Genomic DNA, 24,640 nt, shown 5'->3' with positions numbered 1-24,640 from the left:
AGGACAAAAGGAAATTTTGGAGGAATCACCCCCAGCTCACTAAACATAAAAGTCATGAAAGCAGAAATACAATCGCCTGCGGCCACACCACCTTGAATAAGCCTGATCTCGTCTGATCTCCGAAGCTAAGCAATGTTGGGCTTGGTTAGTACTTGGATGGGAGACCACCTGGGAATATCAAGTGCTGCAGGCATTACATTTTTGTAATTACATTTTACAATTGAAATGTGTGGAGGACAAAAGGAAATTTTGGAGGAATCACACCCAGCTCACTAAACATAAAAGTCATGAAAGCAGAAATGCAATCGCCTGCGGCCACACCACCTTGAATAAGCCTGATCTCAGAAGCTAAGCAATGTTGGGCTTGGTTAGTACTTGGATGGGAGACCACCTGGGGATATCAAGTGCTGGAGGCATTACATTTTTGTAATTACATTTTACAATTGAATTGTGTGGAGGACAAAAGGAAATTTTGGAGGAATCACCCCCAGCTCACTAAACATAAAAGTCATGAAAGCAGAAATGCAAACGCCTGCGGCCACACCACCTTGAATAAGCCTGATCTCGTCTGATCTCAGAAGCTAAGCAATGTTGGGCTTGGTTAGTACTTGGATGGGAGACCACCTGGGAATATCAAGTGCTGCAGGCATTACATTTTACAATTGAAATGTGTGGAGGACAAAAGGAAATTTTGGAGGAATCACCCCCAGCTCACTAAACATAAAAGTCATGAAAGCAGAAATGCAATCGCCTGCGGCCACACCACCTTGAATAAGCCTGATCTCAGAAGCTAAGCAATGTTGGGCTTGGTTAGTACTTGGATGGGAGACCACCTGGGAATATCAAGTGCTGCAGGCATTACATTTTACAATTGAAATGTGTGGAGGACAAAAGGAAATTTTGGAGGAATCACCCCCAGCTCACTAAACATAAAAGTCATGAAAACAGAAATGCAATCGCCTGCGGCCACACCACCTTGAATAAGCCTGATCTCAGAAGCTAAGCAATGTTGGGCTTGGTTAGTACTTGGATGGGAGACCACCTGGGAATATCAAGTGCTGCAGGCATTACATTTTTGTAATTACATTTTACAATTGAAATGTGTGGAGGACAAAAGGAAATTTTGGAGGAATCACCCCCAGCTCACTAAACATAAAAGTCATGAAAGCAGAAATGCAATCGCCTGCGGCCACACCACCTTGAATAAGCCTGATCTCAGAAGCTAAGCAATGTTGGGCTTGGTTAGTACTTGGATGGGAGACCACCTGGGAATATCAAGTGCTGCAGGCATCACATTTTACAATTGAAATGTGTGGAGGACAAAAGGAAATTTTGGAGGAATCACCCCCAGCTCACTAAACATAAAAGTCATGAAAGCAGAAATGCAATCGCCTGCGGCCACACCACCTTGAATAAGCCTGATCTCGTCTGATCTCAGAAGCTAAGCAATGTTGGGCTTGGTTAGTACTTGGATGGGAGACCACCTGGGAATATCAAGTGCTGCAGGCATTACATTTTTGTAATTACATTTTACAATTGAAATGTGTGGAGGACAAAAGGAAATTTTGGAGGAATCACCCCCAGCTCACTAAACATAAAAGTCATGAAAGCAGAAATTCAATCGCCTGCGGCCACACCACCTTGAATAAGCCTGATCTCAGAAGCTAAGCAATGTTGGGCTTGGTTAGTACTTGGATGGGAGACCACCTGGGAATATCAAGTGCTGCAGGCATTACATTTTACAATTGAAATGTGTGGAGGACAAAAGGAAATTTTGGAGGAATCACCCCCAGCTCACTAAACATAAAAGTCATGAAAGCAGAAATGCAATCGCCTGCGGCCACACCACCTTGAATAAGCCTGATCTCAGAAGCTAAGCAATGTTGGGCTTGGTTAGTACTTGGATGGGAGACCACCTGGGAATATCAAGTGCTGCTGGCATCACATTTTACAATTGAAATGTGTGGAGGACAAAAGGAAATTTTGGAGGAATCACCCCCAGCTCACTAAACATAAAAGTCATGAAAGCAGAAATGCAATCGCCTGCGGCCACACCACCTTGAATAAGCCTGATCTCGGCTGATCTCAGAAGCTAAGCAATGTTGGGCTTGGTTAGTACTTGGATGGGAAACCACCTGGGAATATCAAGTGCTGCAGGCATTACATTTTTGTAATTACATTTTACAATTGAAATGTGTGGAGGACAAAAGGAAATTTTGGAGGAATCACCCCCAGCTCACTAAACATAAAAGTCATGAAAGCAGAAATGCAATCGCCTGCGGCCACACCACCTTGAATAAGCCTGATCTCAGAAGCTAAGCAATGTTGGGCTTGGTTAGTACTTGGATGGGAGACCACCTGGGAATATCAAGTGCTGCAGGCATTACATTTTTGTAATTACATTTTACAATTGAAATGTGTGGAGGACAAAAGGAAATTTTGGAGGAATCACCCCCAGCTCACTAAACATAAAAGTCATGAAAGCAGAAATGCTATCGACTGCAGCCACACTACCTTGAATAAGCCTGATCTCAGAAGCTAAGCAATGTTGGGCTTGGTTAGTACTTGGATGGAAAACCACCTGGGAATATCAAGTGCTGCAGGCATTACATTTTTGTAATTACATTTTACAATTGAAATGTGTGGAGGACAAAAGGAAATTTTGGAGGAATCACCCCCAGCTCACTAAACATAAAAGTCATGAAAGCAGAAATGCAATCGCCTGCAGCCACACCACCTTGAATAAGCCTGATCTCGTCTGATCTCCGAAGCTAAGCAATGTTGGGCTTGGTTAGTACTTGGATGGGAGACCACCTGGGAATATCAAGTGCTGCAGGCATTACATTTTTGTAATTACATTTTACAATTGAAATGTGTGGAGGACAAAAGGAAATTTTGGAGGAATCACCCCCAGCTCACTAAACATAAAAGTCATGAAAGCAGAAATGCAATCGCCTGCGGCCACACCACCTTGAATAAGCCTGATCTCAGAAGCTAAGCAATGTTGGGCTTGGTTAGTACTTGGATGGGAGACCACCTGGGAATATCAAGTGCTGCAGGCATTACATTTTACAATTGAAATGTGTGGAGGACAAAAGGAAATTTTGGAGGAATCACCCCCAGCTCACTAAACATAAAAGTCATGAAAGCAGAAATGCAATCGCCTGCGGCCACACCACCTTGAATAAGCCTGATCTCAGAAGCTAAGCAATGTTGGGCTTGGTTAGTACTTGGATGGGAGACCACCTGGGAATATCAAATGCTGCATGCATTACATTTTACAATTGAAATGTGTGGAGGACAAAAGGAAATTTTGGAGGAATCACCCCCAGCTCACTAAACATAAAAGTCATGAAAACAGAAATGCAATCGCCTGCGGCCACACCACCTTGAATAAGCCTGATCTCAGAAGCTAAGCAATGTTGGGCTTGGTTAGTACTTGGATGGGAGACCACCTGGGAATATCAAGTGCTGCAGGCATTACATTTTACAATTGAAATGTGTGGAGGACAAAAGGAAATTTTGGAGGAATCACCCCCAGCTCACTAAACATAAAAGTCATGAAAGCAGAAATGCAATCGCCTGCGGCCACACCACTTTGAATAAGCCTGGTCTCAGAAGCTAAGCAATGTTGGGCTTGGTTAGTACTTGGATGGGAGACCACCTGGGAATATCAAGTGCTGCAGGCATTACATTTTTGTAATTACATTTTACAATTGAAATGTGTGGAGGACAAAAGGAGATTTTGGAGGAATCACCCCCAGCTCACTAAACATAAAAGTCATGAAAGCAGAAATGCAATCGCCTGCGGCCACACCACCTTGAATAAGCCTGATCTCCGAAGCTAAGCAATGTTGGGCTTGGTTAGTACTTGGATGGGAGACCACCTGGGAATATCAAGTGCTGCAGGCATTTCATTTTTGTAATTACATTTTACAATTGAAATGTGTGGAGGACAAAAGGAAATTTTGGAGGAATCACCCCCAGCTCACTAAACATAAAAGTCATGAAAGCAGAAATGCAATCGCCTGCGGCCACACCACCTTGAATAAGCCTGATCTCCGAAGCTAAGCAATGTTGGGCTTGGTTAGTACTTGGATGGGAGACCACCTGGGAATATCAAGTGCTGCAGGCATTACATTTTTGTAATTACATTTTACAATTGAAATGTGTGGAGGACAAAAGGAAATTTTGGAGGAATCACCCCCATCTCACTAAACATAAAAGTCATGAAAGCAGAAATGCAATCGCCTGCGGCCACACCACCTTGAATAAGCCTGATCTCGTCTAATCTCAGAAGCTAAGCATTGTTGGGCTTGGTTAGTACTTGGATGGGAGACCACCTGGGAATATCAAGTGCTGCAGGCATTACATTTTACAATTGAAATGTGTGGAGGACAAAAGGAAATTTTGGAGGAATCACCCCCAGCTCACTAAACATAAAAGTCATGAAAGCAGAAATGCAATCGCCTGCGGCCACACCACCTTGAATAAGCCTGATCTCGTCTGATCTCAGAAGCTAAGCAATGTTGCGCTTGGTTAGTACTTGGATGGGAGACCACCTGGGAATATCAAGTGCTGCAGGCATTACATTTTTGTAATTACATTTTACAATTGAAATGTGTGGAGGACAAAAGGAAATTTTGGAGGACTCACCCCCAGCTCACTAAACATAAAAGTCATGAAAGCAGAAATGCAATCGCCTGCGGCCACACCACCTTGAATAAGCCTGATCTCAGAAGCTAAGCAATGTTGGGCTTGGTTAGTACTTGGATGGGAGACCACCTGGGAATATCAAGTGCTGCAGGCATTACATTTTACAATTGAAATGTGTGGAGGACAAAAGGAAATTTTGGAGGAATCACCCCCAGCTCACTAAACATAAAAGTCATGAAAGCAGAAATGTAATCGCCTGCGGCCACACCACCTTGAATAAGCCTGATCTCGTCTGATCTCAGAAGCTAAGCAATGTTGGGCTTGGTTAGTACTTGGATGGGAGACCACCTGGGAATATCAAGTGCTGCAGGCATTACATTTTACAATTGAAATGTGTGGAGGACAAAAGGAAATTTTGGAGGAATCACCCCCAGCTCACTAAACATAAAAGTCATGAAAGCAGAAATGCAATCGCCTGCGGCCACACCACCTTGAATAAACCTGATCTCGTCTGATCTCAGAAGCTAAGCAATGTTGGGCTTGGTTAGTACTTGGATGTGAGACCACCTGGGAATATCAAGTGCTGCAGGCATTACATTTTACAATTGAAATGTGTGGAGGACAAAAGGAAATTTTGGAGGAATCACCCCCAGCTCACTAAACATAAAAGTCATGAAAGCAGAAAGGCAATCGCCTGCGGCCACACCACCTTGAATAAGCCTGATCTCGTCTGATCTCAGAAGCTAAGCAATGTTGGGCTTGGTTAGTACTTGGATGGGAGACCACCTGGGAATATCAAGTGCTCCAGGCATTACATTTTTGTAATTACATTTTACAATTGAAATGTGTGGAGGACAAAAGGAGATTTTGGAGGAATCACCCCCAGCTCACTAAACATAAAAGTCATGAAAGCAGAACTGCAATCGCCTGCGGCCACACCACCTTGAATAAGCCTGATCTCAGAAGCTAAGCAATGTTGGGCTTGGTTAGTACTTGGATGGGAGACCACCTGGGAATATCAAGTGCTGCAGGCATTACATTTTACAATTGAAATGTGTGGAGGACAAAAGGAAATTTTGGAGGAATCACCCCCAGCTCACTAAACATAAAAGTCATGAAAGCAGAAATGCAATCGCCTGCGGCCACACCACCTTGAATAAGCCTGATCTCGTCTGATCTCAGAAGCTAAGCAATGTTGGGCTTGGTTAGTACTTGGATGGGAGACCACCTGGGAATATCAAGTGCTGCAGGCATTACATTTTACAATTGAAATGTGTGGAGGACAAAAGGAAATTTTGGAGGAATCACCCCCAGCTCACTAAACATAAAAGTCATGAAAGCAGAAACGCAATCGCCTGCGGCCACACCACCTTGAATAAGCCTGATCTCATCTGATCTCAGAAGCTAAGCAATGTTGGGCTTGGTTAGTACTTGGATGGGAGACCACCTGGGAATATCAAGTGCTGCAGGCATTACATTTTACAATTGAAATGTGTGGAGGACAAAAGGAAATTTTGGAGGAATCACCCCCAGCTCACTAAACATAAAAGTCATGAAAGCAGAAATGCAATCGCCTGCGGCCACACCACCTTGAATAAGCCTGATCTCGTCTGATCTCAGAAGCTAAGCAATGTTGGGCTTGGTTAGTACTTGGATGGGAGACCACCTGGGAATATCAAGTGCTGCAGGCATTACATTTTACAATTGAAATGTGTGGAGGACAAAAGGAAATTTTGGAGGAATCACCCCCAGCTCACTAAACATAAAAGTCATGAAAGCAGAAATGCAATTGCCTGCGGCCACACCACCTTGAATAAGCCTGATCTCGTCTGATCTCAGAAGCTAAGCAATGTTGGGCTTGGTTAGTACTTTGATGGGAGACCACCTGGGAATATCAAGTGCTTCAGGCATTACATTTTACAATTGAAATGTGTGGAGGACAAAAGGAAATTTTGGAGGAATCACCCCCAGCTCACTAAACATAAAAGTCATGAAAGCAGAAATGCAATCGCCTGCGGCCGCACCACCTTGAATAAGCCTGATGTCGTCTGATCTCAGAAGCTAAGCAATGTTGGGCTTGGTTAGTACTTGGATGGGAGGCCACCTGGGAATATCAAGTGCTGCAGGCATTACATTTTTGTAATTACATTTTACAATTGAAATGTGTGGAGGACAAAAGGAAATTTTGGAGGAATCACCCCCAGCTCACTAAACATAAAAGTCATGAAAGCAGAAATGCAATCGCCTGCGGCCACACCACCTTGAATAAGCCTGATCTCGTCTGATCTCAGAAGCTAAGCAATGTTGGGCTTGGTTAGTACTTGGATGGGAGACCACTTGGGAATATCAAGTGCTGCAGGCATTACATTTTACAATTGAAATGTGTGGAGGACAAAAGGAAATTTTGGAGGAATCACCCCCAGCTCACTAAACATAAAAGTCATGAAAGCAGAAATGCAATCGCCTGCGGCCACACCACCTTGAATAAGCCTGATCTCGTCTGATCTCAGAAGCTAAGCAATGTTGGGCTTGGTTAGTACTTGGATGGGAGACCACCTGGGAATATCAAGTGCTGCAGGCATTACATTTTACAATTGAAATGTGTGGAGGACAAAAGGAAATTTTGGAGGAATCACCCCCAGCTCACTAAACATAAAAGTCATGAAAGCAGAAATGCAATCGCCTGCGGCCACACCATCTTAAATAAGTCTGATCTCAGAAGCTAAGTAATGTTGGGCTTGGTTAGTACTTGGATGGGAGACCACCTGGGAATATCAAGTGCTGCAGGCATTACATTTTACAATTGAAATGTGTGGAGGACAAAAGGAAATTTTGGAGGAATCACCCCCAGCTCACTAAACATAAAAGTCATGAAAGCAGAAATGTAATCGCCTGCGGCCACACCACCTTGAATAAGCCTGATCTCAGAAGCTAAGCAATGTTGGGCTTGGTTAGTACTTGGATGGGAGACCACCTGGGAATATCAAGTGCTGCAGGCATTACATTTTACAATTGAAATGTGTGGAGGACAAAAGGAAATTTTGGAGGAATCACCCCCAGCTCACTAAACATAAAAGTCATGAAAGCAGAAATGCAATCGCCTGCGGCCACACCACCTTGAATAAGCCTGATCTCGTCTGATCTCAGAAGCTAAGCAATGTTGGGCTTGGTTAGTACTTGGATGTGAGACCACCTGGGAATATCAAGTGCTGCAGGCATTACATTTTACAATTGAAATGTGTGGAGGACAAAAGGAAATTTTGGAGGAATCACCCCCAGCTCACTAAACATAAAAGTCATGAAAGCAGAAAGGCAATCGCCTGCGGCCACACCACCTTGAATAAGCCTGATCTCGTCTGATCTCAGAAGCTAAGCAATGTTGGGCTTGGTTAGTACTTGGATGGGAGACCACCTGGGAATATCAAGTGCTCCAGGCATTACATTTTTGTAATTACATTTTACAATTGAAATGTGTGGAGGACAAAAGGAGATTTTGGAGGAATCACCCCCAGCTCACTAAACATAAAAGTCATGAAAGCAGAACTGCAATCGCCTGCGGCCACACCACCTTGAATAAGCCTGATCTCAGAAGCTAAGCAATGTTGGGCTTGGTTAGTACTTGGATGGGAGACCACCTGGGAATATCAAGTGCTGCAGGCATTACATTTTACAATTGAAATGTGTGGAGGACAAAAGGAAATTTTGGAGGAATCACCCCCAGCTCACTAAACATAAAAGTCATGAAAGCAGAAATGCAATCGCCTGCGGCCACACCACCTTGAATAAGCCTGATCTCGTCTGATCTCAGAAGCTAAGCAATGTTGGGCTTGGTTAGTACTTGGATGGGAGACCACCTGGGAATATCAAGTGCTGCAGGCATTACATTTTACAATTGAAATGTGTGGAGGACAAAAGGAAATTTTGGAGGAATCACCCCCAGCTCACTAAACATAAAAGTCATGAAAGCAGAAACGCAATCGCCTGCGGCCACACCACCTTGAATAAGCCTGATCTCATCTGATCTCAGAAGCTAAGCAATGTTGGGCTTGGTTAGTACTTGGATGGGAGACCACCTGGGAATATCAAGTGCTGCAGGCATTACATTTTACAATTGAAATGTGTGGAGGACAAAAGGAAATTTTGGAGGAATCACCCCCAGCTCACTAAACATAAAAGTCATGAAAGCAGAAATGCAATCGCCTGCGGCCACACCACCTTGAATAAGCCTGATCTCGTCTGATCTCAGAAGCTAAGCAATGTTGGGCTTGGTTAGTACTTGGATGGGAGACCACCTGGGAATATCAAGTGCTGCAGGCATTACATTTTACAATTGAAATGTGTGGAGGACAAAAGGAAATTTTGGAGGAATCACCCCCAGCTCACTAAACATAAAAGTCATGAAAGCAGAAATGCAATTGCCTGCGGCCACACCACCTTGAATAAGCCTGATCTCGTCTGATCTCAGAAGCTAAGCAATGTTGGGCTTGGTTAGTACTTTGATGGGAGACCACCTGGGAATATCAAGTGCTTCAGGCATTACATTTTACAATTGAAATGTGTGGAGGACAAAAGGAAATTTTGGAGGAATCACCCCCAGCTCACTAAACATAAAAGTCATGAAAGCAGAAATGCAATCGCCTGCGGCCGCACCACCTTGAATAAGCCTGATGTCGTCTGATCTCAGAAGCTAAGCAATGTTGGGCTTGGTTAGTACTTGGATGGGAGGCCACCTGGGAATATCAAGTGCTGCAGGCATTACATTTTTGTAATTACATTTTACAATTGAAATGTGTGGAGGACAAAAGGAAATTTTGGAGGAATCACCCCCAGCTCACTAAACATAAAAGTCATGAAAGCAGAAATGCAATCGCCTGCGGCCACACCACCTTGAATAAGCCTGATCTCGTCTGATCTCAGAAGCTAAGCAATGTTGGGCTTGGTTAGTACTTGGATGGGAGACCACTTGGGAATATCAACTGCTGCAGGCATTACATTTTACAATTGAAATGTGTGGAGGACAAAAGGAAATTTTGGAGGAATCACCCCCAGCTCACTAAACATAAAAGTCATGAAAGCAGAAATGCAATCGCCTGCGGCCACACCACCTTGAATAAGCCTGATCTCGTCTGATCTCAGAAGCTAAGCAATGTTGGGCTTGGTTAGTACTTTGATGGGAGACCACCTGGGAATATCAAGTGCTTCAGGCATTACATTTTACAATTGAAATGTGTGGAGGACAAAAGGAAATTTTGGAGGAATCACCCCCAGCTCACTAAACATAAAAGTCATGAAAGCAGAAATGCAATCGCCTGCGGCCGCACCACCTTGAATAAGCCTGATGTCGTCTGATCTCAGAAGCTAAGCAATGTTGGGCTTGGTTAGTACTTGGATGGGAGGCCACCTGGGAATATCAAGTGCTGCAGGCATTACATTTTTGTAATTACATTTTACAATTGAAATGTGTGGAGGACAAAAGGAAATTTTGGAGGAATCACCCCCAGCTCACTAAACATAAAAGTCATGAAAGCAGAAATGCAATCGCCTGCGGCCACACCACCTTGAATAAGCCTGATCTCGTCTGATCTCAGAAGCTAAGCAATGTTGGGCTTGGTTAGTACTTGGATGGGAGACCACTTGGGAATATCAAGTGCTGCAGGCATTACATTTTACAATTGAAATGTGTGGAGGACAAAAGGAAATTTTGGAGGAATCACCCCCAGCTCACTAAACATAAAAGTCATGAAAGCAGAAATGCAATCGCCTGCGGCCACACCACCTTGAATAAGCCTGATCTCGTCTGATCTCAGAAGCTAAGCAATGTTGGGCTTGGTTAGTACTTGGATGGGAGACCACCTGGGAATATCAAGTGCTGCAGGCATTACATTTTTGTAATTACATTTTACAATTGAAATGTGTGGAGGACAAAAGGAAATTTCAGAGGAATCACCCCCAGCTCACCGAACATAAAAGTGATGAAAGCAGAACTGCAATCGCCTGCGGCCACACCATCTTAAATAAGTCTGATCTCAGAAGCTAAGTAATGTTGGGCTTGGTTAGTACTTGGATGGGAGACCACCTGGGAATATCAAGTGCTGCAGGCATTACATTTTTGTAATTACATTTTACAATTGAAATGTGTGGAGGACAAAAGGAAATTTCGGAGGAATCACCCCCAGCTCACCGAACATAAAAGTCATGAATGCAGAACTGCAATCGCCTGTGGCCACACAACCTTGAATAAGCCTGATCTCGTCTGATCTCAGAAGCTAAGCAATGTTGGACTTGGTTAGTTCTTGGATGGGAGACCACCTGTACGGTGTCCATTTTAGGACATCCTCAGACCTTACCCCTCCTCAAGTCAATCCTCACCCCTCCTCAAATCAATCCTCACCCCTCCTCGATTCAATCATCAGACATCAGACCTCACCCCTCCTCAAATCAATCCTCACCCCTCCTCGATTCAATCGTCAGACATCAGACCTCACCCCTCCTCGAGTCAATCGTCAGACCTCCTCGAGTCAATCGTCACCCCTCCTCGAGTCAATCGTCAGACCACTTCAAGCCATACTATCCTCTCCCCCTTTTTATGGTTACTGGAATAGCTGGACAGAAGTTTAGCAGTGCAGTTTTACTTGCTCGAGAGACCGGTGTGTACTAGAACAATTTAAAAAAAAATAAAAATAAAAAATACACAAATTAAATAGGCCTATATTAATATACGTACACAAACGTACCTTAATAGGACAGCGTGAGTTAGTGCAGTTCAATGTGTTGTACGTTAATTTGAAAATACCTTAAAGAAACTACGTATATTTTTTTCACATTTTTTAATTACTTTTATAATATAGGTTGCTGGTGTTTTGCAGTGTTGAAAATCAGACGATGGAAAACCAGAACCGTATCCTTTAAATGAAAACATACACCAATAACTCATATTTTTCTAAGTAACATGCACACTTACCGTTTTATTTGCTTTATTTTAATTTCAAAAGTTGTTTATGAGTTAATGTAAATATTCGTGAAAATAATGTGTTAATAAGTAAGCTAAAGATAATTGAATGTCCGAATTACTGAATTGATAGTAGCTAGCTACATATAAAGTAATATAATAAAATACAATAAAAACATTAGATTTGGTTGCAATTATGTTATTTTCGAATAATTCAAAATTACATTTACATTAACCTCATAAAATAAAGTGTATTCGATTTATTTAAATTACAGCAACCTTCACTATCACCGTACTTCAGATCAACTAATCCTGAAACTCTTTAATGATGGGTACACCCAAAAAGAGATCGTGAGAATGCTTGAAGCCCGTGGTCACAAAATGACGTAAGTATATTTATATTTCTTATCTTACTTTTGTGCATAATATATAAATTAACTCTTTTATATATTTGAGTTATCAACAAGGTTTTTGAAAGGACATTTATACTACAAACAAAGATTAACACTTAAGTTTGTGATCGGTCATATGATTTGTATCAACACACGTTTATTTATATACAGTTTACCATCTCATTTTGATATAACAGGTTAGTGAAAATACAGTATGTTTGTTTTAAGTAAATACAGTTAATACTACAGTGCAAACTTTCACCTACCACTAATCAATAATCATTCACCTTCAACAAAAAAAATAATAAAATGTAATCTTTAATATTTCAACACTCCCCCTAAGGTTAATATGTCAGTTACAATCTTCTTCTGTTTCACCTATGTAATTAATGCCAACCTTAAGTTATGTTTACTGTTTTAAGTGAAAGGCATCTGAGAAGAATTCTTAAAGCACTGGGATTGAGGCGAAGAAGTGATCACAGACCACTGCATGCAATACGTCAGGCTATAGGGGTATTCAATAGATTTCCTAGCTATCCCTTTTGTAATAAAAACAACCTTTAAACTGTGATTTACCAAACAAATTATTTTAATTGTATGTGTGTGTGTGTATATATATATATATATATATAGTGTGAATCTTGGGGAGGCCTTCATCCAGCAGTGGATTGAAAAAGGCTGAAGATGATGATGATGATATATAATGTAATTTCACTCTATATTCCAGAATGAACTTAAACATTGGTCACCAGCCAAAGGTATTCGAGCAATGTACAGGAGAATAAGGGACGGAAAGGGTCTCCGGCCTTGCTACAGGTATTTATCATTTTCTGTACATTAATAGATAGCTCCCTGATAAATACTTACGTTGGGAGCTTTTTGTTATTTTTCCTTTTGACACCTTTGTTTCATAAGGTATTTTTCTTAGTTTGTTTTTTTTACACATAATGGTACTTATTCAATTATGTCTCAAAAGAGTTTGATTTCTTTGCTTTAGATAGAATTATAATTAATGAAGAATGAAGCAAACATTATGAAACACACACAGACACACATATATACACATACATATATGCGCGCCATGTATGTACATACATTGCACTAACAAAATATTTGATGGTACGAAATATTAGAGAATACCCGTAATAGCGGGTAGGACTACCTCCAGCTGCAATTACAGCTGTTAGGGCTATTCTCTAATATGTCGTAGTCTCTAATATTTAGTTAGGGCACTGTATAATGTATATAAATAACCTTATTTTTATAGAGATGATGTCCATGAATTCATGAGAGAGCTGGATGGTAGCGGTCTTGTGAGACGTCGTGCAGGGAGAAAAAGAATAGAAAGGAGGAATTACTTTAGTCACGGACCCAATGACAGCTGGCATATAGATGGTAAGTACTGAGTATCATATTGTAAGTAGGGTATATATCAAAGACGCTAAAAGAACATTGAATCATTTTTTTTTGTATTCATGTTGCAGGAAATGATAAACTAAGGTTTTATGGAATTTGGATTCACATTTGCATTGATGGGTATGTGAAAATAATAAATATACATGTAGATCAAAGACAGAAGTGCTTTGACAATGAGTACAACAAAATCAGCTTTAAAACGCATGCTGTAAAATAACTTTTCATTTTGTTGTCTCTATATGATTTTCTATCTCTACCTTTATTTAAACATTAATGTAACCACTTATATTTTTTAAATCTTTGATAAAAATCTTTTGTATGTATCCATCCATGCATCTATCTATAATCTATCAATCTATCTTTATGTAACTTACGTTTTTTTAAATCTTTATACAAATAGGTTTTCTCGGTATCTGATCTGGATTAAAGCAGGAACCTCAAACCGTAAACAGAACTTTATTGCAAGATATTTTCTGGATGCAGTTTCAGCGTTAAATGGTTTGTATTACATTAAGGCCTAATAGCTTCATAAAAGACAGACAATAAGCTCATTTGCTGATCACAGATAAATGTAATCTTATTTGTGTGGCTGTTCTTTCATTAATTATGAAAAAGTGTATGATAAAAGAAACAAACACCAAAATAACATGTTAAAAATATAAATTATTTTGATTAAAGGAAAAAAAATATTGAAATGTCCAACATTGTAGTTCTTAGCAATACCTTCCTTATATAACTTTTAAAATGCTTTAACTTGTTTTGAAGGTTGCCCCAGGCTCATGAGAGCAGACAGGAGGGCAGGAGAACACCACAGTGGCACTCATGCAGATGGCATTCAGATACCGACATGAAGATTCATTATCAGGTGCAAACAGCTTTCGATTTGGAAAGTCTGTTCATAATCAGGCAAGTTTTTTTTTTTTGAGAATAAAAATTTAAGAAAAAAAATTACAAATAGAAGGGAAAATACAATTAAGAAGATAGAAAAAAATACAATTAAGATAGAAATGTTTTTGTTAGCAACATGTTGTTGCTTCAAAGTCATAATTTGTAATTTAGTTTATATTCACTATTGACTAGATCAAATACAGGTACAGGTTGTCCAACTGTATAAATTGTAAACAAATGATGCATTTTAAAGAGCTGTATTGAGGGCACGCTCACAGGAAAGCTTAGAGAGCGGCATTTGAAAGACCCCAACCTCGTCTTTCTATAGATACACAGCATGTAGGGTTGTCTTTTACAATGCCTGAGTAAAAAGGCTTCAAACATGAACCCGTCGGCGTGTTCAATAACATGGGGGCGGCCCTAATAGTGTTAAACCTTTTCATACAGAGGGCTGAGTGCTTCAAATGGCAGAACCATTTTGAGGTACACATTTCAATTGTATAATGTATTATACCATGTTTTATTCAAGGGCCCTAATACATGGTACTTGTAAGAGTATATTTTGTTATTTTACTAGTTGTTTTAATGCGTTAGTCATACATTACCAGCTGTCCTGCCCCCATCCCCATTTTTTTAGTAAGAAACTGTCTTTGCATAAATGCAAAATCAGATTTATTGTTATTACTATTAATATTATCAACAAGTTTTATGGCACTTTATTTTTTTAAATAGGCCATGGTGCTGTCTGAGATACTTGATCTGCAAAATCCAATTCATATCTAAGTATTTTCTTTGTTTAATATTCTTGCCTTATTTTGAAAATTACAAATGTAATGTTTAAATGCCTCACACTGAACGTTGACAAAAAAATAAATATATCGTGACAGCAACCAGCTTTTGCAATTTTAGATCTTTCCATGACCAATTTAGGGATATATATATAAAGGTAATGGTATGTGAAAACATTTTAAAGTGTATATTTTATTAATAACTACCTTTAACAGCCATTGCTTGCTGTTTTCCTACCTTTCTCTGATCCAAAATGAACTGACTGTAGAACAAAAGGAATGGAACCGACACAAAATCAGGAAACAGAATAATGCTGCAGGTCCCTTTGGGAAACCAGAGGTCTTGTACATTGCACCACCCATAGGTACTTTTTAGATGCATTGTATATACCGTAGTAAATATTGTTGTAGTTTTAAACAATAAAGAATATAATTTAACATTGAATTAATTGTTATGGTTGTAATAAGAAACAATCTGTGGTTGAAGTTAGAACTGTCTTAAAAATGATATAATGCTACGTAAACATAAGCAGGAAAAAAGAATGCTTCAAATTACTTAGAAAGTGATTGTTTATGTGTTTACTGCAGATTACCATTAACTTTATTATTTGGAAATTGGGAACACTACCATTAAATGCCATTCACATTGTTTTTTTTTTCTCTAGGCACAACAAACATGCTGTGTTCTGTTGATGATGACCTTCTCACGTATGCTGATCGATTCACATGCACTGAAGAAGAGCCGTTGTCTGTTGCGAATGCTGCATTTAGGCAGATTTGTGAGTCAGTGCTTGAGCATGCAAACTACCGTGGGCGTTCAACAGTTGAAGAAGCCACAGCTTCTTATATGTTGTTGAGCACAAGAATAGTGTTGGCTGTAGAAAACTTAAATAGAGCAGCTCCATTAACATTTTCTGAAGCATGTGCATGCTATGACAGACTTGCCCTGGAGGGATGGAATTAATGTTAAGCATTATGTCCAGCCAATGTAAGCCATTCATACCTGACTTTTTTTTTTTAAATTAAGTTCGTGAACAGACCATTTGTTTCATAAATGGTTCACTTTTCTCTACTGCACAAACTACAGCTTCTTCGCTCTGTATTGACTTTGAAAGGTGTTTTAAGACAACTGTGTAGACCGGCAGCTGTATAAATGAATGTCCTCCGAGATTGTGAGCTCCCACTATTTCTAGTAAATAAAGAAAACATCACAAGTCATTTCCCTTGTTCAATAGATTCATTTATTTTTGTATAAGATAACTTGTATTCCGCGTTTTACAATTTTTGTTGGATGTAAGTAAATACTTCCAGAACAAAATACAGCTTGATTAAATATTCCATATTCCATATGCATTTCAAATTCTGTTCAAATTGTTTGCAAAAGTTTTATTCAAAAAAACAAAAATTTCTTAAACAACTCAAGAATCCTTAATGTTTAAAACTTTTTTTTTTCATTATCCTGTAGATTAAAGAGAAAGTATCAGGGTTGCTACAGCTGTTAACACACCTGCAACTTTAACCTTCATTGTTAACATTCTGACAAGAACTATGTAGTGAGGAGCATGAACAAAAAAACCCCACTAAAAGTAAGTTACCATTGTTTTCATAGGTAATGCAGAATGTAAAGGGACCGTTATCAAATTACCACTTAAAACCATAACGTTGCTCTAAATTGATGATGTCTAAACCTTTAAAGATTTGAACAACCTCAGAAACAGGAGGTCGAAGATCAGAACTGTAGTTCAGACAGGGGCAAACAATTGTTTTCTGGGGAGAGTTAAGGCTAGATAGGCCATGGGGCACGGCCTCTGTCAAAAGCAGCCTACTAAGCTCTCTGCAGTTGTTTACATTCCACGGATAACAGCCAGTAAAGAGCTCTAGGAACGTTGCACCCAAAGACCACACATCAGATTTCACGCTTGGCTGCATGAAGTTGATCATGCATTCAGGCGCCATGTACAGGGCTGTTCCACCCTGAGGACCTGCTACCTGTGCAACAGTTCTGCTTCCAAGTCTTAGAGACACCGAATCTCGAACATTAGCAAGCCCCCAGTCTGTAAGAAGTGCCTTCTTTGAACGTTGCTCTACCTACAAAACATATGTACAGCATGTCAGAAGTTAAGGTTACATTACTACTGAACTGTTAGATAATCTGGGTTAATACACGCACATTATTTAAAAGGTGCAAAGATGTGTTAAGTCTAACTTTACAAGTAAAACATGTATACAAAAAATAAATAGGCACATAAATAGTTAGCGAGAATCATAATCAATATTTTAAAGGCGTATACCGTTTATTTATTGAATATATTGCACCTTTTTATGCTGATCAGAATCAATACACTTTAGTAGTCCAGCCTTTTGAGATGGTGCTCACCATGAAATGGTAGTCGGCAAATTATATATGTAACAATTTTACCAGGGCAAAATTTCAAAATGGGACCCATCTCTCATTATTATTTTTTTCAGCAGATGTGATACTGACAGTGCCTACTGACGTTTTATTATACATTTTTAATATTTGCTATTAAATCAATGAACACTTGCCAGAATATTTGCTGGTTTGATATCCTGATGTATTATATTCTTTGAATGAATGTACTCAACAGCAAGAGCTACTTCCAGTCCAATGTAGCATTGCTCTTCTTCATTCAACTGAAGGGGAAAAATAAAACATCATGAATACTTTTCTTGCATTATAGTATAGTACCTATAACATGTAGAGGGAGTTCAAGATTAATTTAATATAAACTGTGTCAGATAAAAATTAGGGTTGCTGAGAACTGTATGATAAAATACCTTGAAATTGGCATCATCTCCATGAAGCACTTTCTCTAAACTTGCTCCATGGATGTATTCATTTGCAATGAGAATTGCTCTATCAGTCTTAGAAACAGCCATCACCCTGGCTATGTGAGGATGGGTAAATAAAAATAAAATAGGAATCATAAGATGCAGACCCCACCTCCTTGCCTGCCACATTGATTTCTGGCATGACCTTGAAGTTTCTAGGATCATATCCTGTGTAGTGATTCTTTCATGGTGAGTCCATATATACAGAATGGAACGGTCTGGATCTACGGTCTAATTTTAAGATACTGGGCCATCAGAAGAGTTCATTTGCCCTACAATCTAACATGTGGAAGTGGTTTCTATGACATTACTACAATAGATATCGTCACCACAAATTAATCTGTTGTTCCCTAACACACTAACCATCCCACCAAATTCAAATCAAATCCATTAAATGGTTTGAGCTATTTTGTTTACTAATACTAATAACTTAATACTACATCCTACAGTCTCCTGTAGGCAGGGTCAAAATAATTAAACAAAGCCTTATGAGAAAAGAAATAGGAGGCCATACTCACGTGCAGACGAGAATCTCATGTGTTATGTCATTCAGAGATCCTTGAATGGGGATTTTTTTAATGGCAGCAACTGTCCCCTGGTAGGATCCCCTGTACACAGTTCCAAAGTTACCACTACCAATCACATAGTCTTCATAGACTTTAATTTGCTCTTCACCTACATAGGGAAGTCTAGGTATGTAAACTGAAAGACAAAAATCAAGAACGGTTTATCAGATCAAAGTTAATTTGCTTCAGTTACAAGATATCTTACTTAAACTGATCACCAATTATGCTTCTAAAACAATAAAAGGTAAAAGGAATACTTTAGGTCAGGGGTGCCCAATCCTGGTCCTGGAGGGCCGATGTCCCTCCTGGCTTTTGTTGCAACTGTGCTCTAAATTACTTAATTGGACCAATCAAGCCCTTATTAGAAGCTTAATTGGTCCCATTAATCAATTTAGTGTACAGTTTGAACAAAAACCAGGAGGGCATCGGCTTTCCAGGACCAGGATTGGGCCCCCTGCTTTAGGTAATGGATTATACTTAATGTTTAAGTAATTGATGTATGTTACAATACATACAATTAAAATCTCTGGAAGATTTACTGTACATACGAGAATTAATATCCAGTTCTGTTGCACTGCTGGAAGGTTGAGGCTGTAGCATCTGGTTGGGTACTGCAGAAGCAGCTTCAGCTCCCTTTGGTCGATCAGGAGCAATCTGGTGGTTTAATAAAGACAAATTAAATGTTACAATACGAGAAAGGTATCTAGAAACAAGAAAGTCAAACACACAGACTACTCTATAGTCAAGTCTTATTGCTTTCAAAGAAGTAGCATACATTTGATTTTTTTTAAACAACTCTATTGCAGTAGATTAACTTTCTGGATGAAACTGAAATCGTAATGTGATATTACAGGAAGATTCAGAAATGCAGATATGCAAGATAAATTACATGAAGCTCAGTTTTAATAAGATTTTTTTTTAAAAAGATGTATTTATTAGTAGATCATGTTTAATTTCAAATATATTGCTACCATTGAACATACCTCACAGAGACTTTCAGAAAACGTCAGATCTTCTGAAATAATAAATTAAAACAATTAAGTCTGGACAAAAGAAATGCATATATATATTAGACACACACACACTATATTCAATGTAGTACAAAGTGTCTTACCAAATTGGACGTCTTCACAATCCACAACCTATAAATGAAATGTTCGTAAAAGAAAATATCCATGATTATGAGAATAAAGATGTAAATTTCATGTTTCTGGTAAATTACTAAAAGATCAATATCCACTTCTGGCACTATTCAGGAATGGAATAATTGTTGTCTTGATACAATGATTAAAATGTGTGTTTTGAAGAAATGCAATACTTGCCTCTTCCACATAGTTTGTTTTGCGGTTCCTTTTTTGTTCTGCAATATACCAGTAAATAAATCTGTCACACCACATTCAACTAATACATAAAAGTACATTATTTAGTGGGGGGGGGGGGCGGGGGGTTTGTTTATTTGTTTTTTTTACCTGCAATTGAGTGTTCCAAACCGCTAACTTCTTCCTAGAATAAAGAATAAAAATTATATTGGACCAAAATATTAAATGTATCCTAATGTGATTATGCTCACCACATCATAATGTATTCACAAAGGTAGATAGTAATGTCAATGCTTGAAGATAATTTTCGAATAAATGCATAAATGTTACGATGACAGCTTTGTAGTGCTGACGATGGACTATTCTGTAGTCCTGTCAGGTCTTGTATCAGGGAGGCACAACTCCAGTCCTGGAGAGCCACAGTGTTTTTAGATTTGCATTCCAACTGAACGCTACTACCTAATTCATCTTATCATTGGCTTGACAAACTGAAAACTTTTTCCCGATTCATAAATTATTGGTTTAAACAAACTTATAAAATCTACTCTGGGACCAAGACTGGACACCCATGTCCCATAAACAACAGTACCAAAATATCTTTACTGTCTTCCCTACCATTTCTTTAGTCTCATAGCTCTCCCTGCTCTGGTCACTGTCTGCCTCTTCAGAAATAACAATTGACGACATATGAATGTATAGGTGTGGATTTGGTTTGTATATCGAAGATAGGCACATATGTAATATGCAAATTGGACAAACTACTGAGACCACATGCACATTTTAGTATAATGAATTTAGAAGAATTAACAAGCGCAATTACTTATTTTCTGTTAATTATAAAGTTTAGGTACCTATGGGTCTGTGTCCAATGTAGAAGGTTTTTTTCCAGACATCCTTAATCTCACTAAGGCTTGCATGTTCCTTTTCAAAATCCTCTATAGGCCACCGAGTACCATCCGCATGGCAAAGAGTGAATGTTCCTTCTTTCATTTGTGGATTATTCCACAAGGCTTCTTTACCATTAGAATGATGCCGTTGTACCCATCAGTCTCTTGCATCAGAAGTCTGGGAGGCTCTTCTTCCATGATGACCTTGATGTACTTTCCCCCCTGGTTTTTTGTTCGTTCTTTCCACTCCATAGGTCTAACCCTAACCTTTAGTACTTTTCTTTCTTCCTTTTTTAAAGGATATTGTTTCTGTTTTATTGGTAGACTTTTGCTGTGTAGTGCCTTTTTCATTTCTGCAAAGACACTTGCTGCATCTGTAAAATATTTGTGATTTAGAGGGGGAATACATTGTAAATGTAATAGTTTAACACCTGACCAGACATTTAAAAACAAAATTTGAAGTATCTGCATTTGGTTTTGTAATTTAAATATTTTGAACTACAAGTATTTGCGTTTGTATTTAATGTTTTTAAAATAATTTGCCATGTGTATTTATCAAGTTTAGACATGTTAATCACACCTCTATCAATTGCTATTTATTCAACTCAATCAAATTCACCTGTTCGTGATCTTCTCAACCTCTGAATTCGCAATTACATGCATTACATCCCAAGTCTGCACTTTGATGGATAGGTTTTTTTTTTTTTTTTTTTTTTTTTTTAATTATGTAGAACTCCAAGCTGTATATAAATATCACCTATTCAGTTTCCCCAAAATTGTGACTCCATATTGTGCCCTCGTACATTCATTATTATTAATGTATCTTCAGATTAACTTTGAAGGAAACCGTATCATAATTGTGAGTTATAAAGAATAAAAAGGTGTCCAGTCTCTGAGCCACCTCATGCGTTTCCCATACAACATCAGGTCATAATAAAAGGATGACTGGATGACTGGGAGAATTGGTCGCAATACATATAGTCGTCACTACGAACAATGAAAATGTTTTAAATTCATGCAAAAAGCTGTTCGGAAAATATTTATTTTTGGCATCCGTACAAAAGATGAGTATTAAAAAAAGAGTCTGGAGAAAGATGCTAAAGAGACACTGCCTAGGTAATGCTTTCTATTTTTTTTTGTTTTTTAGGTTTCTATTAGGAAGATAGGTTTGTGTGGCGGAGTGTCCCGCCCCTATTTATTATTATTTGTATTTTTGTTTGCGGCGCGGGTAAAAGCGCTGCGTCTTATATTATTATTTAAAAACCCCGTGAGGATGCATGGCTGATCAGCTACTGATTATTTAAATAGCTGACAGTCATGCATCCTTACCAAACGCGTGCAGACTCTGGCCGGGGGATAATAAGATAATTACCAACTAGTTAAATCCCTCGGCCAGAGTATATAAACCTGCAGCTCTCTGCATTTGGTGTTGGGGTGTTGGAGTAGAGAGTACGGGGAGCGGGGAGCGGGGAGCGGAGAGAGGAGAGAAGGAATAACGAATAACATTTAAAAACAATTGCTAATACGTGCTGGATTATCCAGCACGGCACTTACTTGTTTGTTTATTTATTCGTTTGGCCCTCGTGCCCTTTTGTTTGTATTTTGTTTAAATCTGTTGTTTGTTTATTATTAAATACGCCGAGTGCTTTTGCACTCGGTTTCACCCGCCCATCCACTGTTTTGGAGTCAGTTACTTCCTGGTCCGTGACGTCATCCACCACACCACTGCGAGCCAGACTGTCACATATGGTGTCCTGCGTGGGACAAAACAAACGCCTCCAATAGCCGGACCAGGAAAGAAAAGCTCGTTTTTTTGTTCGTTTTTTTTTCAAAGTGTTTTTGTGTGTTTTTTGGGGGAAAAAAAAAAAAAAAAAAAAAAATATGGGAAGAAGCGGACGGAGGAAGCAGCAGCTACAGCAGCGTGGGGCCGGTCGCAGGTCCCACTGTAGCTCAACCATGCTGGACGTCTGCCCCACCTGCTTGAAAGGTGAGGAGTGGTGCTTCGCTGTTGGGGAGGTGGGTCACATAGCACCCGACCAACCCCCTCCATGGCAGGAGAAAGAGGAGCCAGAGCGTCCAGTGAGGGAGGACCTGCATCCTCCAAAGAGGACGAATGCACTCTCCTCTGAGGGAGTCTGGGACTGGCTGGTGGAGCCGGGGAGGGATTATGAGGAAGCCCTCCCTGCAGTGATCAACCTCCTGTGGGCAAGAGATGGGGAGCGCTGGGAGGCCTGGGAACAGCAACACCACCCAGCATCCCTCCCAGACATCGCAGCCATGGTGCTCAACTACCTGGCTGCGGATATGGGAGAGACCCTGCTGCTGCCATCTCCAGCACCAAAGGGAGAGGAGCCATCGCTACCGTCTCCACCAGCAGAGGGAGAGGAGCCATCGCTACCGTCTCCAGCATCAGAGGGAGAGGAGCCATCGCTACCGTCTCCAGCATCAGAGGGAGAGGAGCCATCGCTACCGTCTCCAGCATCAGAGGGAGAGGAGCCATCGCTACCGTCTCCAGCATCAGAGGGAGAGGAGCCATCGCTACCGTCTCCACCAGCAGAGGGAGAATGCCTGCTGGTTTTGTCTCCAGCATCAGAGGGAGAGGAGCCATCGCTACCGTCTCCAGCATCAGAGGGAGAGGAGCCATCGCTACCGTCTCCAGCATCAGAGGGAGAGGAGCCATCGCTACCGTCTCCACCAGCAGAGGGAGAATGCCTGCTGGTTTCGCCTCCACAGCCTGAGGAGGAGGAGCCCGAACGTCCTACGCCCGAGTGGGAGGAGCCCGAACGTCCTACGCCCGAGTGGGAGGAGCCCGAACGTCCTACGCCCGAGTGGGAGGAGCCCGAACGTCCTACGCCCGAGTGGGGGGAGCCCGAACGTCCTACGCCCGAGTGGGGGGAGCCCGAACGTCCTACGCCCGAGGGGGGGGAGCCCGAACGTCCTACGCCCAAGAGGGGGGAGTCGGTGCGTCCACAGCCCAAGAGGGAGGAGTCGGTGCGTCCACAGCCCAAGAGGGAGGAGTCGGTGCGTCCACAGCCCAAAGAGGGGGGAGTCGGTGCGTCCATAGCCCAAGAGGTGGAAGTCTGCGCTTCCACAGCCTTAGGACCCAAGCTGCAGTCCCAAGAGCCAGAAGGGGAGGAGTTACAGGCTCAACCCCCTGAATTTTTCTGGGGGGGAGAAGGGCAGGATGCTGGTGTTCCCCAGCAGCCTCTATTTATGCTGCTGAAGGGAGCACGGCACACACCAGCCCAGCCGCCACAGCAGAGGGAGCCAGCACCGCCACAGCCTCCCTCTGAGTGGCCAGCATCCGCCCCATCGCCTCTGCCTCCACCACCACCAGGAGCAGAGCAGCAGGAGCTGCCTCTGTCTCCACCACCACCAGGGGCAGAGCAGCAGGAGCTGCTTCTGTCTCCACCATCACCAGGAGCAGAGCAGCAAGAGCTGCCTCTGCCTCCGCCACCTCCACCAGCAGAGGGTGAATGCCTGCTGGTTCCACATCCACCGTCGTGGGAGGACTGCTTGCCCCTCCCACCTCCACCAGCAGAGGGTGAATGCCTGCTGGTTCCGCCTCCACCGTCGTGGGAGGACTGCTTGCCCCTCCCACCTCCACCAGCAGAGGGTGAATGCCTGCTGGTTCTGCCTCAACCGTCGTGGGAGGACTGCTTGCCCCTCCCACCTCCACCAGCAGAGGGTGAATACCTGCTGGTTCCGCCTCAGCCGCCGTGGGAGGACTGCTTGCCACTCCCAGCTCCACCAGCAGAGGGTAAATACCTGCTGGTTCCGTCTCAGCCGCTGTGGGAGGACTGCTTTCCCCTCCCACCATTGCCATTGCCTGGGGATGGCTGTTCTGCATCGCCTGGGGCTGCCTTTTGTTCTCTACAGGACACAGGGTACGAGGGAGAAGTGGAGCTCCCGCTGCCGCCTCCATG

The 24,640-nt window shown here is 41.2% G+C and overlaps 1 long non-coding RNA gene, 24 other non-coding genes and 25 pseudogenes across 25 annotated transcripts; 49 read left to right on the top strand and 1 right to left on the bottom strand.

Moving 5' to 3' along the window:
- The first annotated feature begins 74 nt into the window (after positions 1–74).
- LOC131711791 (5S ribosomal RNA) lies at positions 75–193 on the top strand. The gene has a single exon (XR_009313679.1). It is a non-coding gene; the product is annotated as a 5S ribosomal RNA (ribosomal RNA).
- Positions 194–307: 114 nt separating this feature from the next.
- On the top strand, positions 308–416 carry LOC131716514 (5S ribosomal RNA; annotated as a pseudogene).
- A 114-nt stretch (positions 417–530) lies between these two features.
- LOC131719557 (5S ribosomal RNA) lies at positions 531–649 on the top strand. The gene has a single exon (XR_009318456.1). It is a non-coding gene; the product is annotated as a 5S ribosomal RNA (ribosomal RNA).
- A 100-nt stretch (positions 650–749) lies between these two features.
- Positions 750–858, top strand: LOC131715194 (5S ribosomal RNA; annotated as a pseudogene).
- Positions 859–958: 100 nt separating this feature from the next.
- On the top strand, positions 959–1,067 carry LOC131715193 (5S ribosomal RNA; annotated as a pseudogene).
- Positions 1,068–1,181: 114 nt separating this feature from the next.
- LOC131715192 (5S ribosomal RNA) lies at positions 1,182–1,290 on the top strand (annotated as a pseudogene).
- Positions 1,291–1,390: 100 nt separating this feature from the next.
- On the top strand, positions 1,391–1,509 carry LOC131719556 (5S ribosomal RNA). Its single transcript, XR_009318455.1, has one exon. It is a non-coding gene; the product is annotated as a 5S ribosomal RNA (ribosomal RNA).
- A 114-nt stretch (positions 1,510–1,623) lies between these two features.
- LOC131715191 (5S ribosomal RNA) lies at positions 1,624–1,732 on the top strand (annotated as a pseudogene).
- A 100-nt stretch (positions 1,733–1,832) lies between these two features.
- On the top strand, positions 1,833–1,941 carry LOC131715649 (5S ribosomal RNA; annotated as a pseudogene).
- Positions 1,942–2,041: 100 nt separating this feature from the next.
- LOC131712953 (5S ribosomal RNA) lies at positions 2,042–2,160 on the top strand. The gene has a single exon (XR_009314841.1). It is a non-coding gene; the product is annotated as a 5S ribosomal RNA (ribosomal RNA).
- A 114-nt stretch (positions 2,161–2,274) lies between these two features.
- On the top strand, positions 2,275–2,383 carry LOC131715190 (5S ribosomal RNA; annotated as a pseudogene).
- Positions 2,384–2,497: 114 nt separating this feature from the next.
- On the top strand, positions 2,498–2,606 carry LOC131716501 (5S ribosomal RNA; annotated as a pseudogene).
- A 114-nt stretch (positions 2,607–2,720) lies between these two features.
- LOC131712073 (5S ribosomal RNA) lies at positions 2,721–2,839 on the top strand. Its single transcript, XR_009313962.1, has one exon. It is a non-coding gene; the product is annotated as a 5S ribosomal RNA (ribosomal RNA).
- A 114-nt stretch (positions 2,840–2,953) lies between these two features.
- LOC131715189 (5S ribosomal RNA) lies at positions 2,954–3,062 on the top strand (annotated as a pseudogene).
- A 100-nt stretch (positions 3,063–3,162) lies between these two features.
- LOC131716386 (5S ribosomal RNA) lies at positions 3,163–3,271 on the top strand (annotated as a pseudogene).
- Positions 3,272–3,371: 100 nt separating this feature from the next.
- Positions 3,372–3,480, top strand: LOC131715188 (5S ribosomal RNA; annotated as a pseudogene).
- A 100-nt stretch (positions 3,481–3,580) lies between these two features.
- LOC131715382 (5S ribosomal RNA) lies at positions 3,581–3,689 on the top strand (annotated as a pseudogene).
- A 114-nt stretch (positions 3,690–3,803) lies between these two features.
- Positions 3,804–3,912, top strand: LOC131715955 (5S ribosomal RNA; annotated as a pseudogene).
- A 114-nt stretch (positions 3,913–4,026) lies between these two features.
- LOC131715954 (5S ribosomal RNA) lies at positions 4,027–4,135 on the top strand (annotated as a pseudogene).
- Positions 4,136–4,249: 114 nt separating this feature from the next.
- On the top strand, positions 4,250–4,368 carry LOC131713271 (5S ribosomal RNA; annotated as a pseudogene).
- Positions 4,369–4,468: 100 nt separating this feature from the next.
- Positions 4,469–4,587, top strand: LOC131712878 (5S ribosomal RNA). The gene has a single exon (XR_009314765.1). It is a non-coding gene; the product is annotated as a 5S ribosomal RNA (ribosomal RNA).
- Positions 4,588–4,701: 114 nt separating this feature from the next.
- LOC131715187 (5S ribosomal RNA) lies at positions 4,702–4,810 on the top strand (annotated as a pseudogene).
- A 100-nt stretch (positions 4,811–4,910) lies between these two features.
- On the top strand, positions 4,911–5,029 carry LOC131719555 (5S ribosomal RNA). Its single transcript, XR_009318454.1, has one exon. It is a non-coding gene; the product is annotated as a 5S ribosomal RNA (ribosomal RNA).
- A 100-nt stretch (positions 5,030–5,129) lies between these two features.
- On the top strand, positions 5,130–5,248 carry LOC131711935 (5S ribosomal RNA). The gene has a single exon (XR_009313824.1). It is a non-coding gene; the product is annotated as a 5S ribosomal RNA (ribosomal RNA).
- Positions 5,249–5,348: 100 nt separating this feature from the next.
- Positions 5,349–5,467, top strand: LOC131712827 (5S ribosomal RNA). Its single transcript, XR_009314717.1, has one exon. It is a non-coding gene; the product is annotated as a 5S ribosomal RNA (ribosomal RNA).
- Positions 5,468–5,581: 114 nt separating this feature from the next.
- LOC131715185 (5S ribosomal RNA) lies at positions 5,582–5,690 on the top strand (annotated as a pseudogene).
- Positions 5,691–5,790: 100 nt separating this feature from the next.
- LOC131719554 (5S ribosomal RNA) lies at positions 5,791–5,909 on the top strand. The gene has a single exon (XR_009318453.1). It is a non-coding gene; the product is annotated as a 5S ribosomal RNA (ribosomal RNA).
- Positions 5,910–6,009: 100 nt separating this feature from the next.
- Positions 6,010–6,128, top strand: LOC131717978 (5S ribosomal RNA). The gene has a single exon (XR_009316872.1). It is a non-coding gene; the product is annotated as a 5S ribosomal RNA (ribosomal RNA).
- A 100-nt stretch (positions 6,129–6,228) lies between these two features.
- LOC131719552 (5S ribosomal RNA) lies at positions 6,229–6,347 on the top strand. The gene has a single exon (XR_009318451.1). It is a non-coding gene; the product is annotated as a 5S ribosomal RNA (ribosomal RNA).
- A 100-nt stretch (positions 6,348–6,447) lies between these two features.
- On the top strand, positions 6,448–6,566 carry LOC131712870 (5S ribosomal RNA). Its single transcript, XR_009314758.1, has one exon. It is a non-coding gene; the product is annotated as a 5S ribosomal RNA (ribosomal RNA).
- Positions 6,567–6,666: 100 nt separating this feature from the next.
- On the top strand, positions 6,667–6,785 carry LOC131714198 (5S ribosomal RNA; annotated as a pseudogene).
- A 114-nt stretch (positions 6,786–6,899) lies between these two features.
- LOC131720819 (5S ribosomal RNA) lies at positions 6,900–7,018 on the top strand. Its single transcript, XR_009319716.1, has one exon. It is a non-coding gene; the product is annotated as a 5S ribosomal RNA (ribosomal RNA).
- A 100-nt stretch (positions 7,019–7,118) lies between these two features.
- On the top strand, positions 7,119–7,237 carry LOC131719551 (5S ribosomal RNA). The gene has a single exon (XR_009318450.1). It is a non-coding gene; the product is annotated as a 5S ribosomal RNA (ribosomal RNA).
- Positions 7,238–7,337: 100 nt separating this feature from the next.
- Positions 7,338–7,446, top strand: LOC131716305 (5S ribosomal RNA; annotated as a pseudogene).
- A 100-nt stretch (positions 7,447–7,546) lies between these two features.
- Positions 7,547–7,655, top strand: LOC131715184 (5S ribosomal RNA; annotated as a pseudogene).
- A 100-nt stretch (positions 7,656–7,755) lies between these two features.
- Positions 7,756–7,874, top strand: LOC131712769 (5S ribosomal RNA). Its single transcript, XR_009314658.1, has one exon. It is a non-coding gene; the product is annotated as a 5S ribosomal RNA (ribosomal RNA).
- A 100-nt stretch (positions 7,875–7,974) lies between these two features.
- Positions 7,975–8,093, top strand: LOC131712826 (5S ribosomal RNA). The gene has a single exon (XR_009314716.1). It is a non-coding gene; the product is annotated as a 5S ribosomal RNA (ribosomal RNA).
- Positions 8,094–8,207: 114 nt separating this feature from the next.
- On the top strand, positions 8,208–8,316 carry LOC131715183 (5S ribosomal RNA; annotated as a pseudogene).
- A 100-nt stretch (positions 8,317–8,416) lies between these two features.
- On the top strand, positions 8,417–8,535 carry LOC131719550 (5S ribosomal RNA). Its single transcript, XR_009318449.1, has one exon. It is a non-coding gene; the product is annotated as a 5S ribosomal RNA (ribosomal RNA).
- A 100-nt stretch (positions 8,536–8,635) lies between these two features.
- Positions 8,636–8,754, top strand: LOC131717967 (5S ribosomal RNA). Its single transcript, XR_009316861.1, has one exon. It is a non-coding gene; the product is annotated as a 5S ribosomal RNA (ribosomal RNA).
- A 100-nt stretch (positions 8,755–8,854) lies between these two features.
- On the top strand, positions 8,855–8,973 carry LOC131719549 (5S ribosomal RNA). The gene has a single exon (XR_009318448.1). It is a non-coding gene; the product is annotated as a 5S ribosomal RNA (ribosomal RNA).
- A 100-nt stretch (positions 8,974–9,073) lies between these two features.
- On the top strand, positions 9,074–9,192 carry LOC131712869 (5S ribosomal RNA). Its single transcript, XR_009314757.1, has one exon. It is a non-coding gene; the product is annotated as a 5S ribosomal RNA (ribosomal RNA).
- A 100-nt stretch (positions 9,193–9,292) lies between these two features.
- LOC131714197 (5S ribosomal RNA) lies at positions 9,293–9,411 on the top strand (annotated as a pseudogene).
- Positions 9,412–9,525: 114 nt separating this feature from the next.
- LOC131713223 (5S ribosomal RNA) lies at positions 9,526–9,644 on the top strand (annotated as a pseudogene).
- Positions 9,645–9,744: 100 nt separating this feature from the next.
- LOC131712868 (5S ribosomal RNA) lies at positions 9,745–9,863 on the top strand. The gene has a single exon (XR_009314756.1). It is a non-coding gene; the product is annotated as a 5S ribosomal RNA (ribosomal RNA).
- Positions 9,864–9,963: 100 nt separating this feature from the next.
- Positions 9,964–10,082, top strand: LOC131714196 (5S ribosomal RNA; annotated as a pseudogene).
- A 114-nt stretch (positions 10,083–10,196) lies between these two features.
- LOC131720818 (5S ribosomal RNA) lies at positions 10,197–10,315 on the top strand. Its single transcript, XR_009319715.1, has one exon. It is a non-coding gene; the product is annotated as a 5S ribosomal RNA (ribosomal RNA).
- A 100-nt stretch (positions 10,316–10,415) lies between these two features.
- LOC131719548 (5S ribosomal RNA) lies at positions 10,416–10,534 on the top strand. The gene has a single exon (XR_009318447.1). It is a non-coding gene; the product is annotated as a 5S ribosomal RNA (ribosomal RNA).
- Positions 10,535–10,648: 114 nt separating this feature from the next.
- On the top strand, positions 10,649–10,757 carry LOC131716304 (5S ribosomal RNA; annotated as a pseudogene).
- Positions 10,758–19,786: 9,029 nt separating this feature from the next.
- LOC117972161 (uncharacterized) lies at positions 19,787–21,242 on the bottom strand. Its single transcript, XR_009311602.1, has 3 exons — positions 20,679–21,242; positions 19,978–20,011; positions 19,787–19,868 (listed from the first exon to the last, which is right to left on the bottom strand). It is a non-coding gene; the product is annotated as an uncharacterized LOC117972161 (long non-coding RNA).
- Positions 21,243–24,640: the final 3,398 nt, after the last annotated feature.

Source organism: Acipenser ruthenus, chromosome 44 (assembly GCF_902713425.1).
Source record: "Acipenser ruthenus chromosome 44, fAciRut3.2 maternal haplotype, whole genome shotgun sequence".
Classification (NCBI taxonomy): Eukaryota; Metazoa; Chordata; class Actinopteri; order Acipenseriformes; family Acipenseridae; genus Acipenser; species Acipenser ruthenus.
Note: the sequence above shows the minus strand (reverse complement) of the source record. Positions and strands in the feature narration are given on the sequence as shown.